At 45.6% G+C, this 12,177-nt stretch overlaps 1 protein-coding gene across 3 annotated transcripts in view; it reads left to right on the forward strand.

The window, feature by feature from the left end:
- tmem163a (transmembrane protein 163a) overlaps positions 1-12,177 on the forward strand; it is a 55,582-nt gene that overhangs the window by 13,738 nt on the left and 29,667 nt on the right. The window lies entirely within an intron of this gene.

The following is a 12,177-nucleotide window of genomic DNA, read 5'->3' on the forward strand; positions in this document are numbered from 1 at the left end:
GCGTGACACGCCCCTGCAGCCACGAGCCTCACACTTCCTCTGTCTTCGGTGTGATGATGATCACATTTTCTCAACAACCTCTGTCGTCACGTTTGGCCACCTGTTAGCAACCGCCGCTTTTGAGACAAACACACTCTCCAAAGATAACAAGTTGCAGAAAACTTTTGGCAGAATCCAATTTTTCGGCGAAGTATCACTTTAAGCTAGTTAGAACAGGCCTTGCAGTGTTTGAGGCATTCAACTGAAAGCCTGTTAAAAGAAAACGGAAAGACGGGGGGAAATGCTATTCTGTAACGCTAATTGTAAAATGCCACCACCAAATGTGTATGGACCGAATAAAACAGCATATGTTGAGACCCTGATGATCGAACACTGAGATAGGTTTCTCCACTTTCAACAGTGTATGGAGGGCACATGTTCTGCGTGTGCATCACATGCGTGTGTCGTGTTTTGAACAGACGTCTTTGTTAATTAGATACAAAAGGAAGAAGAACTGAATCCCAGCCTCATAGTGAAATGTGTGAAATGTCACTAATTTGAAATGAGCTTGTTATCAGCTAAACACACATATTTCCCCTTAAACCAACAAAATCACATGTTTCACTCCCTTCGCTTGTGACGTGACACATGGACACATTTCCTGTAAGCGTGCTTCCTTGTGGCCCCTGTAACAAATCCATGGTGGATAATGTCATGGGGGTCTGACAGAGAAAAAAAAAAACACCTGGCCGGGGTCAGAGAAAGACAGTCTGGTTTTTTTGACAAGCACCATGTGACGTTAACCCCGTGTTGCTGAGGGTCAGCTGTCCGCAAAAATGAGTCACGCTTGGATCTCAAAACTGAGAAGTGGAACAACTTCATTTTTCCTCTCTACGCTTTGATGCATTTTACCCAGAAAAACTCAGCACAGAGACACGCTGTTGTTTCATTAGTGGATTTGTCAAGCGTGTCACGAAGGAGACGACGTGTTAAGGACATGTTGTCGAGCACTACGCTCCTCGCGTGTGAACGATGATCTCACATCCACATGGAGGGCCCCCCTCTGAAATGGGTGGGTGACTCACGCCTGGTCTGTTTAAACTTCCATCCTGGACATTCTTATACTTTTAGGCGTCTTGCCCATGGTGACCTCACACAGGTGAGGTGACTTCTTCAGGTGGAAGCAGTGCTTGTGTAAGTCAACCTGGATCATTTTATGTGGTGGGAGGACAAATCCCCTGGTTCAGCCGCGTCTTATGAGCAGTGGCTGTTGTTAAAGAGTCAACCTCAGGCAGCTGGTGCGTGGCACCCACAAACACTGGGACTGCAACCCTTGCACCTGTGGTGGGAGACGTGTGTTTGAGTCCTGTTCAAATCCCATCAGTAAAACCTTGTTCACGTTTTTTTTTTCACCTTAACCAAGAGATTATGGTGGCTAAACCTAACCAAACCTAATTGGTCTGCACTGTTATAAAACGATATACCAAGACTACAAAGTAAATGATGCAAAATCAGAATATTGATCCATATTGAGACTCGTCAGGTGAGATGAAGTTTTATTTTGAAATTCCCTCGGCACCTCTCCTTTACTTTATCCTCTGCTAGCTTTACCTTTGAAAAAAGAATAGCTTTTCCCTTCATTCTCATAGTTTTCAGAGCTCTGGACTACAGCTGTGGAGTACGTGATATGTCCTCTCACAGGAGTCGTTGCAAGTTAGAGACAGAACACTTTAACTCACTTCAGAGGTTCGCAGAGTGAAGACGCGATCCTAATATTCAGCTTTACAGCAGGTTTCCAACAAAAAAAACATTGATTCTTTGTCGGCCGTCTCTGCTGTGATGCTTTCACTGCTTTGATGTTTTCCTTTACTCCGTGATAAACATGCTTTTACTGGACTTGGTAACTGAATCTCAACGCCTCTATTGTGGAACTTAAGTGTTTATGGCCTTTTGTGAACACGTACGCTGGGATGGCTCTGCTGTTGTGAAAGAACGAAGCTTTATAACGCAGACGAGCACGAGCTGAACGCCGGCGAGGGAAACGCAGATGTTGCTTTGTCATCCTGCCTAAGCAAAACGATTATTAAGGAGCTGACACATGTTTGGAAGAACATCACCACCGTCACGGAGTCACACTGAAGCTACACGTGCCTGCGTTCATTAATTAGAGAGATTTCATCCTCTGTGATGCGTTCAGGGAGCCTCACGTGACTAAGTTAAGAAAGGAGGAACTGCGTCACCGTTGATAACTTAGAAATTATATCCTGTTCATTTGTGTGCATGGATGTGACTTCGTAATTTCCTGTTGGCTCCGTCAGAGGAAGCGCGTGTGTCTGAAACATTTCATGTGGTGAGGTTCCATTAGAGTGAATCGGAGCAGTTCTCAGTTCTCAGGTTTGGACTCGACTGTTTTTTGAACACCCAGCTTGGAGTTTGATGGATGTGCCTGCCTTTGAAAACTCTGAACAAAAATGAACTCTTGAGGTGAGGTAATTGGGTTATTTGTGAAATGCAGGGCGGTAAACGGAACTCAAATGGGAATCGAACACACGTCTTCAGCTGCAAAGTCTTTGTTTAATTCAACCAGCACTCCAACCTGACCCCCCCCCCGACTTGATCCTGTTTCAAAAACAGTGGAAAACTAAATCATATAACACTCAGAAAGGGACACGTTACTTCCATTTGAAATGCATTACTGAGAAAGTCAAATGTTTCCGTTGAACATCTTCGTCCTCCTCTCTGCACCGATATGGATCGCTATTGTCAGCGGCGTTCCTGCTATGGATTTCTTCTTCCTGTTCTCTTCAAGTGAAGCCAATACAAGGAAATGGAGAGTGTGTGTGTGTGTGTGTGTGCGTGTGTGTGTGTGTGTGTTGTTCAACACACAAGCATGATGACCTACAAACATGTAGACTGGTGAAACTGTGGGAGCCAGCAGCTGCAGGGAGGTGTTGACAGAACCCCCCCCATCCCACCCCCAAGGCCGTCACCGCCGCTGCCTCGGTAAGAAAATTAACCCGTGAACACAGCATGATGAAGAAGAAGGAAAGAGGAGAACAAGGGACTGCCAAATATGGTGTGAAGCGCTGAAAGGTGCGATGGCGCAGAGGGATAAGGCAGGATGAGTCTTGGCAGGTGGCGTCTGGGAGTCGGTGCTTGTGATGGCTCAACTCTCAAGAACACCGGTGTGACGTTCCCTCCTGCCTGTGGCCTACTTTCTCCCTCCCTCTTTCACCATCGTTTACATCTCGTCAGCATGTTTCCTCACCTTCTCTGTGTTCTTACCTCACGTTCCCTCATCATACGCCTCCCTCTTTGCCCCGTGTGTTTGCATATGCAGACCGAGTCTGTGCAGCTGATTTTCTCAAGCTGTCCGGTGACTAGAGGAGTGTTTTGGAAGTTGTTTTTAACGTTCTACTTGGGGGGGCATCTCTTAATAAAGGAGAGTAGAAGCCAAAGTCCCCCTTTATATGAATCTTTCTGCCAACATTTTATTTCCTAACTGGAAGAGTGACCTTTAGCAGTATTTTCACATTTAGAAGGGCTGGGTTCAACTCCTTTTGTACTCTGCTTCAATTGTGCCTAGCCGTTTCATGACCGGTTGCTCACAACCTTTCTAGAGAAGGTGTCCTTTGAGCTGACGCTTGCGACAAAATAATCAGCCAGTGTGGAGAAGCGAGCGCGGGTTGGTTAAAAACGTGTCATTCAGGTTCTAAATCTACACGCTGAACTCGGGCCGAATCTTGCCCATGTGAACATTAGAGGAAGAACAAATGTGTGCACATCCAAAAATATATGCAGGTGCAGGACAAGGACTGAGGAAGACCTTGTAGATTGAAGCGGGGCTGTGTGACATTGGGAGTTGAACATTTCCAAATTATGGCAGCAGCTGATGACAAGACATGATTTTAGTCCACAGTTTAGTCCCTAAATGCAAACAACAGAAAGGAAAGGTGTTCAACCACAATTTTTTTATTACCCTCCTAAATGGAGGGCAAGATCCAATAAATGCAGCAGAGTAAAAGAGATACGTTTTATTATCTTCAGTGTGTATTGTTTTGAGCGATCTAGCGGCACTAAACTATGTTAAGAATTGCAAATTTCCCCATGTGTTTTGTCTGCCTTATTAGAAAATCCCGGTGCAGTATGTGTGTGTGTGTGTGTGTGTGTGTTCGAGTGAGAATACACTGAATAGATTGGATTTCTGCATTGTGCTTTTGTGATGCATCGGTGTTGTGCTTGCTAAGCAACCCCGGACACAGCTGATCCATTTGGAGTTGAGACAGCACAACAGAAAGGATGAATTTCACAAGGCCTTACAGGCTTTTAAGGAGCTAAATACTGTGTTAATAGGCTTCCGCGCTATCAATCAGATGCCAACAAGCATTCAGCCAGTTGAGGAGATGGATAGTTTGTACCTGGAGGCAATACAAGACTCGGGGGTGGGGGGGGGGGGGGGAGATCAAAGGGGGGGAAAGGTGATAGAAGCATAGGAGGCAGGAGAGGAAAATTTACCAGGAAAGTGCGGTAACTGCATCAGAGAGAGATAGAGGGAAACTAGTTGGGGAGTTAAGAACATGGAAGTACATGAAAATATCAAATTCTCTCATGTCGTCGGTGTGATTATAATGTGATTGTGGGTTTTGCGTCCGGGTAGATGGAGAGAAGCAGTGGAGCAGTAGGGGCTTGTTTGGGGCTACAGGACAGAATCTCGCTTGAAGAGCACGTACTTTCTTAAGGTCATAAATTTGGGCCCGTTGGACACCGTTGCAGCAGAACCACTCAGTGGGTTTACCTTGACTGCTGCAGGACCTGCGGAACTCCTTGGCTAATGTGGGCCAGAACAACGTGTATACACCCTAGATAAACGGATCCCCAGCCACAGTCTCCTAGTTTGTTCGTCTGAACACGCAAAGTACGATTTCAGTCGGACTCAGTTTACAGCTTTGGCTGCACCTGTTCTGTCTCATCATGAATCTTTTGTATAAGCTTTCTTTAAAGAGTTTGTGATGACTTACGTGAATCATGTTTCTAATCAAACTTAAATGAAGCAAGAGATTCCAGCTGTCAGCACAGCTGTAAAACAAGTGCCAGGACCCCCGTGGTAGAAGTTGGGAACACTCTTTTTTTGAGAATGTGGTTTTGAACAGCAGTCGCTGCAAAACAAGCACCTCGTCCACTGTATTCGTAACTTAGAAGAGGTCATACCTGTTCATCTTGAACGCTATCAATGGAAAAGTAATTCCTCACACCATCACGGCATTGACACATCATACATTTATACACTTAAATTGCAGGGAGAGTCAGAGGACAGACAGGGAAAGTTTCAGTCCAGACCGGCTGGTAACACTGCTCATTATTTGTCCCTGTACATAGTAAAAATTGGCTTGTAATATAAAAACCAATTCCGGCTTCTTTTTTTTTGTTTTTGGCCTATTCAATTAGTCAGTATCACTTTCTGACAAGACTTGATCGTAATTGCAGAGAGGTATAATTGGGAGTTTGGTTGTGGGACCTCTGGGAGCGCAGCAGCAGATAAGAGCCCATGCAGAACAGAGCAAGCATCCATGACACCACAAATGACTTCAAGACGTCAGAGCAGCAAGCAGAGGAGGAGCCGGGCTGCAGAGATGTGAGCAGAGGGAGCAGCAAACACATGCTGGAGTAGAAGAAATGGAGCACCAAATTGATCACGACTGACGTGAGCTGGATTGACACAAACCAGCTCCAGGAAGAAGGCTGCGTTCAGATGGCGGCCTGCTGCCAGTCCAGCCGAAAGATAAATGTTTGAAAAAATAAAGTTTACTGCTGGAGACGACAGAGCATGTAAATGAGGCCGCTGACATCTGCTTTGGTCCTCAATCTTCAAAAGTGCTCATTTGACTAACACACACACACACACACACACACACTCGCAAGGGTTTTTTTTTTCTCTCGGTATATCGTTCTCTTTCCACAGTAAAGCTTTAATTAATGAGATTCAACCCAGATACATAAAGCAGTTATAAATAAACCATCACTCTATGGATATTTGTGTGTGCTGTAGACAGGAGGAGCCGAGGCGCAGCGTCTGTAAAGACCCATGGTCAGATGGGATAGAGGCCAGGTCAGTGTTGGGTCACCTCCATCCATCCGTCCCGCTCTTCCTGAACCAGTTATGAGAGCAGCATGTTACCGTGTGTTATTCTCAGAACGCTTGGATAATTGAGTAGTGGCTGTGACAGCGTGTGGCTGCCATTGTTTTCCCCTTGTGAGTCTGTGTGCGTGTGACATTTACACGAGGCGCCGACCTGCTGCAGCTCCACTGAGGTTGAGTCCCTTGCTCACACTGGTCAGGGCTGATTTATCACTCCAGTAAAATGAGTGAAATGAAACGTTGCTCCAGGGAGGACAGACTCCCTCCCAGAGGGTCCAGGACCGGTCTGGGCTCAGGAGAGGGTGTTGGATCAGGGCTTGGATGCAGATCAGACGGTGATAATTGTTTTCGTCTCGTCTTCCAACATTGTGATGAGGTCCTGAAGGGCTGCTGATGTAATCATTAGATGTTCTAGATGTGACAGTGGAACGTAGCCACGGCAGAACCGAACGCTGAGTAACGGAAGGTGCAGAGTTCACAACAGAGATGGTTGTGTGCTGCTGATTTCTGCGGGCCATTCATCATCATTCATCATGCGGGTGCAGTCGCTGCAGAACTCTCGCTCCAGTTCTACCTCTGTGAGCTATACCTCCCACAAGACCTCAGTCCCGCCCACTCTCCCCTCTTCTCTCTTCTTTGCCCAAACCTCCTCCCCTCTTAACTTCCTCTCTCTCCATATGCAATTTCCTTCCTTCTCTCTTACACACCGCTTGCTGTCTGTGTCAGAGTTGAAAACACAATCATTTATTCATTTGTTTTCCCTCCTAGTGTGGTCTATTTTTGCTGGTAAATACCAACTTGCCAACAGGGAGGAAGTGCTCAACTTTATCGTCACAGAATATAAGAAATGAAAATAATGAGCTTCTTCTCATTTGTCTCCAATCTTTTTTTGAGTTTCATGAGCTTTTTGCATGTCCAGAATGTTGTATTTTGTCTTTGTGCAATTCCTGATGTGGAGATTTTGTCCCGAGCTGCTCTGCAGCAGGCAGTTCCCCCGCCATGACGAATGCTGTCAGCTAAAATACCTCAAATCACTGGTGATGATGTCATTAATGCATTTTATCTGCTTTAGTTGTGCAGGGACTGCTTCCCATCCTGAAATCCTCAACATTTGTCCTGTCAGCTCGTTGTGGGAAAAAAGAAGCGATTCATAGATACACACTGCATGAGTAATTGAATTGATTCCCTAAAACTTAATTATGCTCAATTTTATTCAGAAAACAGAGTAAGATACGAAAGTAACACGTGATAGAATTCATTGCAAACACATGAAGACTATTTTAAGATGTTTTGTCTTAAAACGTTTTGTTACACAGTCACAGATGGAGGTGCGAGACAGGAACAGCTTTGCATGCACACATTTATGAGGTATATTTATGAAGAATGTTTCCTCAGTGGTACCTTTGTTACCTCGAAAGAACAATATAGGTGTTCTAGAGCCCAGAACACCCTTTGACTAACAGAACAAGTACAAAGTGAACCCCCCTCCCAGGGATGAGTACTTGTACTTCGACATTGCAGGGTCTTTTTAATCAGAAACAATCAACTCTAGCAGTGACATGCCAGACCCCTCCCGCCTCTATTCCGCTAAGGTGCTTCTATTTAGAGGACCCTACCAGCAGAAGTGGCTCAGTTTGACTTTAAGCTGAGTTTAATTCCCGGTGCGGTATCTGCATAGAGTCATTTGTCGGATCATTGTGATTTCCCTCAATTGCTGCTTGCGAGACGCTTGTTAAATGTCAAGAGCTTCCTCTAATCTGACAGCTGCATAAAGCCAAACCCGTTATTATGTTAAAAGATGTCCTCTCAAACTGGATTACTGTTTTCAGATGAACTCTGTGATTGCAGCGGATAACTGGCTCAGAATCCGCGTGTTTAAATCATAAATTGTACACATTCTGTTCGAGTTAGATTTACACCGGACGAAACCTACAAATACCGCTCTCAGCTAATGGGGCCCGCCACGACATTGTTCAGTGTCAATGTTCTCGGATGGCTGTGATTCTGCGAGGGTCTTCACCCAAACACACAATGTCCAGCAGTGCAGCAGAAAGGGGCCACAGACTGGCTGGCGGCTGGTATGCCACCTATCTGGCTGTGCGGAGGAGAGGATAGTGTCGTCTTTTCAGCCTCTGATTGGATGGCATGTGCTGAAACTGTAGCTGACATCTACCATTTACTATGAGTCACACAATGAACAACTATCGGCCTGTGTGGGGATTTACTGGCTTCAGCAGCGGGAGCATCGCAGCACAGGATCTTATTGTTGACAGAATGGGGACAGGAGTCGGAGTCAAGACTTCTTTGTTGGGATATTTATGTATGTATTTGTTGCAGTTTCTGACTTCCTAAAATATGCTGCAGTTGGTGCTTTTGTAATTCGTTGGTTCAAACTCTTCAAGAATGATATTTCTTGTTCAAGAGACACTTAAAAAAAAAAATCCTCATCAGTCACAACAGCTCAGGCATCGATTCGTTATTTCTTTAGCCACTCTGATACATCTGCAAAAGATACCGAAACAATTATGTCCTTGATATTGAGGAATGAGAATATCACAGACAGCGAAGTCCAGGTTTTGGCTGACTGACCTGTAATATGTATCTGTATTCACTTTTTTTTTTAAGATACACAAAAATGTCATGTGATGTTGCGCAGGTTTTGAGTTTCAGGTCATTTCGCAGCTATTAGTCTGTCCTGCTCAAATGTTCCTGTTCCGTCGGTGCACAAATTCAAGTTGGCCAGATAGAAAACCACATTTGCTACCAACCTGCAGAACCAACAGAATCTGCTCTGATTGGAAATGTAAACCCTTCCTCCTCGTATCTGGCAAAAATCTGGTTCAGTCGAAGTTCCAGCTGGCCCTGTGCCTGTCTTGGTATTTTTTGTTTACAGGACTTGGGGTAGGACTTGAACACCTTTTTTTTTATCTCTTCTATTCCATATCTGATTGCCCGTTCTAGACATCCCATAATTTTTGATGTTTCGGTTCCCTTCCTGCACTCTGGGCAGATCAGAGTCAGATGGTGCTCAGACTGCGGTCAAATCACACACGGCTTCAGCAGAAAAGGGGTGAGACCACGTGGTAAAGGGGGTCTTGGACCTGTTGCTTGCGTCCACCGGCGTACGATCACTGCAGGTTTGTTTTGGGGTTTAATTACCCCGACGACATGTTTTTAAAGTTCTCTTGCTCTTTTGTAGGAATGAATGAATGTGTGAATACGACAACCACTCCTCAGACATGTAAACGATGTTTTTTGTGAGTACCAATGTTCTGATTTACTGTGAGACTCCTCACTCATTTATTGATTGAGATTCAGCCATGAGAAGGACTCTGCTTGTTTCATCTGGGCCCGACAGAGCTGTGGCGTCTTGATACAACGTCATGCGACAACTGTGCGTCTTGAATGTGAGTTTGAGGCATTTGCGTGGCGCTGCAGCGCGGCTGTCACCACTGCATGGATTTCTCTGGAGGAACCACGCTGTCACAATAAACACATCCTCGGCTGTTCACACTCTCCCAGCGCGCCGGTGTTTATGCCTTCTTGGCTTCGCGCGCCAGATGCTTCAGTCACAACTCTCCTCCTCCGCCTAAAAGATCAATTACAGGGATGAAACCAGGGACAGACCGGGACTAAAAGATGCACCCAGACCAGCCCATCAGATCCGGCTGATAGTCCCCCATGGCCCACCCACGCACGTACAAACATATATCCTCCCACTTGTCGGCGTAATAGATGCAGGTGAGAAGGTTAGTCGGAAACCTGGATTGATTCAGGCTCCTACAGGTTTTGAGGAGGTGGGAGTTTCTTTCCAGCCCCTCTACTCTACCAAAAAGCAGGACAGAAACAGCTGCCAAGTGTGCTTTGTTTGCATTGTGAATGGGTTTATTTGGCTTTTATTATCACCTCGACTTGTGTACGAATGCAGGTATTTGCGACTTGCTTCCGCTGAAATGCTCTGCTGACCATCGTTTGTTCCAAAAGTGTTCAGTTTGAAAAATAGATCCAAGAAAATATATATAAGTACAGAAACCCATCAATGTTCTTCATACTGCTTCGACTGCAGTGTTACTGAATTAACTCAAAGGTTTTCACGAGATCGTGAGCACATGAACCGGAGTGTGTCTCACGGTCCTGTGCATGTCCTGGGTTTCCGAATAAACTGGTAACTTAACCAGCCCGCCCCCTGACTTCATCTCCCGGTCCTCTTGATGACAATGCAGGAATGGAAGCAGTACAATCAGAAGTATTCCAAACAAGGAAGGAGCTCATTAGTCAAGTACTCTTGTTCTGTAGATGACTTGCTACAGACTCAAGGTCTTTTTAGATTTGAGATAGAAGTTGCTGCCTAATCTTAAACATTAGCGACTGAAGAATCCTGTGGGTGTTACCATTGGTGTGTACATGAATTTGTCTGCATAGCACTGTGTGTGTGTGTGTGTGTGTGTGTGTGTTTGTCCTGCAGGTCTACTCATGAAATCTTTATAAGGCTGAGGATAAAGTCAGGCTATAAATCACTGCCGTAATGCTCCCCTCTTCAGATTGAACAGCAGTTTTTCCTCCTCCTCCTCCATGAGGTCCTGGTCATTTCTCCACATCCATGTGTGCACCAGAGAGGACCGGCAAATAAGCACGGATGCGCTACATCAGGAGTTACCGGCAAAAGATCCATGCCAAATTAGTCGGGAGACCAATTTGGATCAGTTCAGTGAGAACTCCATACAGCTCAACATGACACCATGATGTTTAGTAAAGGAGCAGGAATGTACAAACAGTGCTGATGTGAGAGTTTTGGTCGTGTTACGTAGACATTAGAACACCAAAAGGTGACAGACACATTTCGCCTGATGCTTCACTCGTATTTAATGGGGATGGAGACGCCCCCCTCTCACAGGGTCTTGATTTCTTTTAAACATCCATCCATTCATCCATTTTCTTCCACTTCTCCTGTTAAGGGTGGGGGTGGAGCCTATCCCAGCAGCTTTTGGGCAACTCTGGACGGGTCACCAGTCCATCACAGGGCCAACACATAGAGACAGACAACCATTGGCTCTTCCAGCCACGCCTACGGTCAATTTAGAGTCTGGATTAACCTGGTCCCCTCTTGATGTCTTTGGACTGTGGAGGAAGCTGGAGTACCAGAGAGAACCCAGCAGGAACAGGGAGAACATGCAGACTCACCCAGGAAGACCCCGTGCTGCAGCCGGGGCTCCACCCACAACCTTCTCGCTGTGAGGCGACAGTGGTGACCACTGCTCCACCGGGCCGCCTTCTTTTACACGTCAAATGTAATATTTTCAAAATAAGGCAGGATAAGCCTCAATTGAAATAAGTTACATCTCTCCTCCAGTAAATGCGTTAGACTTCCCCTGACAGCAGGATGTGTACTGGTGTGGATAACATACCCAATAATTATTTATGTAAATATCTGTCATATGGACGTGTCTGTGTGGCCTTCAAAGCACAGAACTGTTGATATTCAGCGGGCGCCATGTGGTCGTGCATGGTTTGCTGCACAGCTTCAACGGTGACATCTTGTAGTTAAAATAAATACCTTCTGGATACCCAGACAGACACACAGAGTAACATATACTATATATATATGTGGTACACAACACTGCTTTTAAAAGCAGGAACGTGCTTAATGTATCCAGCTGAAATACTACGAAGAGACCCAGAAGAAATGCAGCACAAAAGACCTGGCAGCCGGAAAAAAAAAATGCAGGAATGAAAGAATGAATGGATCAAATCAATAAGTCCACTCACTGCCCTGGCACGTTTGGGTGTTCTGAGGCTGTCAGTTTGCACTGGCATTCAGGCATTCTTTCTCCTTTTAGTCAAGGTGCTGCCACGTGGGTCACCATTACCGCTCAGCTGTGTACTTCTGCCGAATGGTTTTCTGTTTCGGCTTCACGCTGCATTAACTGTCTTTACGATGGTGCTCAGCATTTACAAGGGTGCTGCCTTCTGGTTTTGATGCGGTTAACGGCCTCCCTCCTTCCCTCATCAAACAAGCTTGGTTTTATATCTGATCAGCTCCTGTCTTCACCTTCTTGATGTCT

Source organism: Aulostomus chinensis, chromosome 12, assembly GCF_037954235.1.
Source record: "Aulostomus chinensis isolate RoL2024-O1b breed Wild chromosome 12, RoL_Achi_v1.0, whole genome shotgun sequence".
NCBI classification, from domain to species: Eukaryota; Metazoa; Chordata; class Actinopteri; order Syngnathiformes; family Aulostomidae; genus Aulostomus; species Aulostomus chinensis.